The sequence below is a fragment of the Suricata suricatta genome, chromosome 8, assembly GCF_006229205.1.
Source record: "Suricata suricatta isolate VVHF042 chromosome 8, meerkat_22Aug2017_6uvM2_HiC, whole genome shotgun sequence".
Taxonomy (NCBI): domain Eukaryota; kingdom Metazoa; phylum Chordata; class Mammalia; order Carnivora; family Herpestidae; genus Suricata; species Suricata suricatta.
Genome location: NC_043707.1, coordinates 130,884,256 through 130,888,599, shown reverse-complemented (window position 1 = coordinate 130,888,599; position 4,344 = coordinate 130,884,256).

Genomic DNA, 4,344 nt, shown 5'->3' with positions numbered 1-4,344 from the left:
GGAAAAGAGAAGCCCCCTCTCTTCACACGGTATCACGGGCCCCACCTCACGGGCCTCCCTATCCAGGGGGAGGAGGCCCAGACCCCAGCTCTCGGCGGATGGAGCGTCCACCTCACATTGTCACGGCGCCTATGGGATGGGAGGTCTCGTATCCATCGTGGAAAATACCACGTGCCAAGCACTGAAGGCTTCCCAGACAAGAGAGTGACACAGAGGGACGAACGGCACACAGCTGCAGGTGGAAGGGAGAGTAAAGAGTAAAAGCAGACGGATTTTGACCTCTGAGCATCTCCTGCCGTCTTTAAACCGAACGCATAAAGGTCAAGGCCAGGGCAGACATCACCAAGTTTGGACAGAGCTTCAGAATCCTTATTAGCACAGCCTGCCGGGCAGCCATGACGAATCCATCCGAGCAGACGCTACAAGACAAAACCTCCTTGCCCTTTCTCTTCTGAGTGGTCCCCTGAAAGGGCTTGGAGGAATGTGGGGCTCCCAGCTCCACCGGGGACAACATGTAATCTTGGCGTTGGATCCAGTCCCCAGTGGCCCCGAGCAGAAGGAAGATTCCCAATCAGCCTGGCCAAGGAAGGGGGTTCAATGGGGCCAGCTGGGGCAAGACCAGAAATAAAACCAGGGAAGGAAGAGTCACCTGTCTCTCTGTGCTCTGCCTCGTTACTGACCCAGGAACAACATTGCCCTGCTCGAACTGGCCAGCCCTGATCAGCATGGCCTGGCTGGGGGTGTCCTACCCAACAGCTACGCCGACCACGTCACACTGGAGAAGGCTGCAGGGTAGTTGGGTGCCGCGGGCCCGAGGCTCAGGAGGGAAAGGAGGCCAGGTCGCCCCTCTCAGTTGGGGGCTCTCCTCACATTCACCATCCCAGGGTGTCTGGAAGAAATGGCGGCCGCCTTGGGGAAGCAGGATCGCACAGACTGATGTCAGACTGCCTGGGTTCAAATCCCAGCTCGCCCCCCTGATAGCTGAGTGACGGTGAGCATGTGGCTTAGCCTCTCACCACGCTGCAGTTTCCTCATCTGTAAAACGGGGGTTACAAAAGCACCTGCCTCACAGGGTGAGAGAAGTGAAGGAGAAAATCCATGGGAAGCACTTGGACCAATGCCTGGCACATGGTCGTTGCTGTGTGTTTGGTGTTGTCATTGCCACGTAGATGGAATGAGGGTTAGAAGGACCGAATGACATCAGGCCACGAAGTCCCTTTGGATGGCCGGGGGTCAGAGTCCAAACCAGTCTTCACTCTATAACCTCAGGCTTCAGGGGCTCTTCAGAGGTCCCCCAGGCCCTCATCCGATGCTCCGCTCCCAACCTCAAAACTCACCTGTCTCACAGGACGCCTGATCGTGCCAAGTTTGAGTCTCCTGTTGATATAAGCTCCAACAGTCAGGGGGCACCTAGGTGGCTCAGTCAGTTAAGTATCTGACTTTGGCTCAGGTCATGATCTCACAGTTCGTGGGTTCAAGTCCTGTGTTGGGCTCTGTGCTGACGGCTCGGAGCCTGAAGCCTGCTTCAGATTCTGTGTCTCCCTCTCTCTCTCTCTCTCCCCCTCCCCTACTCACACTCTGTCTCTCTCTCTCTTGCTCTCAAAAACAAACATTAAAAACATTCTTTTTTTTTAAATAAAAAAATCAGCTCCAACAGTCAGAAACCCAATTAACAGCATGCCACCCAGAAGGAACAGAGGACCTGCCCTTCCTTGCAAAATCATCAGAGGTCTGGATGACTCTTTTAAGGCTCATGCAGATGAGTGATTGCTTTTTCATGAGACAAATCTGTGACATATTTTTCCAGGACTATATCAACGCACATACATGCAAATAAATATCACCCTCTTGACTAGCTTATCTGCAAAGAGGAAGACACATGGAAACTCAGCAGATGGAGAAGCAGGGGCGGTATCTCGGGCTGATCGAGGTACAAGCAGATTTTGAGCACCTTGTTCATTTCTGCGGAAAACTCCGGGGCAGAAAGTATTTCCTCAAGAGGCAGCGAGAGCCAGGGAAGGGTCCGGAGGCTCGGCTTCCCGTCCCAGCTGCTGGCCGCTAACTACGCAAGCTTGGGCAAGCCACTTTATTTTTTTTTTTATTTTATTTATTTATTTTGAGGGGAGGGGTGAGTGGGGAAGAAGCAGAGAGACAGAGACAGAGAGAGAGAAAAATCCAAGCAGGCTCCACACTGACAGCGCAGAGCCCGACTCAGGGCTCAAATCACAAATGGTGAGATCATGACCTGAGCCAAAGTCAGATGCTCAACTGACTAAGCCACCCAGGTGCCCCCTTGGGCAAGCCACTTTAGAGCCTCAGTCTCCTCATCTGTAAAATAGGAAGACGGTTGGTAAAGATTAGGAGAGATGATAGATGCAAAAATGCCTTATACGTTGTAAACTTTTATACATGTTAATTACTCATTAGAGGGGTCTTGGGCGAGCCACTTAACTTCAGGGAGCTTGGTCGATTGAGTGTCCGGCTCTTGGTTTCGGCTCAGGTCATGATCTCATGGTTCTGTTCGTGGGTTCGAGCCCCACGTTGGGCTCTGTGCTGATGGTACAGAGCCTGCTTGGGATTCTTTCTCTGCCCTTCCCCTGATGTCTCTTTCTCAAAATAAATAAATAAACACTAAAAGGAAAAAAAAAACACCTCTTTTGGCTTCAATGCCCCAGCTGTCAACTAGAAATAAGTACTTGCTGGGGTGCCTGGGGGGCTCAGTCGGTTAAGCATCTGACTCTTGGTTTCAGCTCAGGTCATGATCTCACAGTTTGGTTCGTGAGTTCGAGCCCCGTATTAGGCTCTGCACTGACAGCACAGAACCTTGGGATTCTCTGTCTCCCTTCTATCTCTGCCTCTACCCCACTCATGCTCGCTTGCTCTAGCTCTCTCTCCAAATAGATAAATAAACTTTGGAAAAAATTTTAGGGGTGCCTGGGTGGCGGTTAAGTATCCGACTTCAACTCAGGTCATGATCTTTCGGTTCACCAGTTGGAGCCCTGAGTCTGGCTCTGTGCTGACAGCTCAGAGCCTGGAGCCTGCTTCAGATTCTGTGTCTTCCTCTCTCTCTGCCCCTCCCCTCCACTCACACTCTGTCTCTCTCTAAAAAATAAATAAACATTAAAAAAAAATTTAGGGGCACCTGGGTGGCTCAGTTGGTTAAGTATCCGGCTTCGGCTCAGGTCATGATCTCACAGTTCTTGGGTTCAAGCTCCACGTCGGGCTCTGTGCTGACAGCTCAGAGCCTGGAGCCTGCTTCAGATTCAGTGTCTCCCTCTCTCTCTGCTCCTCCCCCACTCATGCTCTGTCTCTGTCTCTCTCTTAAAAATAAACATTAAAAAAAAAAGGTTTGGGGCACCTGGGTGGCTCAGTTGGTTGGGCATCTGACTTTGGCTCAGGTCATGATCTCACGGTTCGTGGGTTCAAGCCCCACATAGGGCTCTGTGCTGACAGCTAGCTCAGAGCCTGGAGCCTGCTTCAGATTCTGTATCTCCCTCTCTCTCTGACCCTCCCTGCTCACATTGTCTCTGTCTCTCAAAAACAAATTTAAAAAAAAATTTTTTAAAGAAAGAGTAGGTTCACTAGGGGCGCCTGGGTGTCTCAGTCAGCGAAGGGTCTGACTCCTGGTCTCAGCTTGGGGTGTGATCTCACAGTTCATGAGATCAAGCCCTGCATCGGGCTTTGTGCTGAGGAGCCTGCAAGACTGGGTTCCTTAGGATTCGTTAAGTATTTTGTCTGATTTTTGCTTTTTGCTGTCTGTAGGCCCTCCTATCCAATGCTATAAATAGACTTACCTGTAAAGCCCCAAACCTGATCATTTGAGACCTCCACAGCCTTGATGACTGGAAATTAGTCCCCCCGGCCCCCGCGGTTCTGCAGCTTGCCCTGGACTGAGAGAGTTCCCAGGATGCAGGATTTTCTGTTTAGACTGGGGGAGTCCTGGCCAACAGGACTGAGATGGTCCCTCTGTCACTATGAATGTGTCCCCTGCGAGCGCCTCCTGTTGAGCTCAAAACCAGTACCTCAGAAACTTCCACACTGGCTCAACTCCTAGTTTTTAAACAATGCCCACACATTTGTTTATAATAAAAACCATAAAAATTATTTTAAAAAGGCAACACCTGGTCCCCTGGCACCAGTCTGGGCCGTAGCCATGGATACAATCAGCAAGAGAAGGAAGCAGCCACAAGAGGCAGACAAGAAAGGCAGGCCTGCAAGAGGGCCCTGGGGGCCTGGGGCAGGGGGTCACAGGGGGAGGGGCCTGAGGGAGGTTTTGGGGAGGAGGGGCCTAGGCGTTTGGGGGAGGAACAAGCCTGGGGAGGCCTGGGAGGGCCTGGGGGAGGG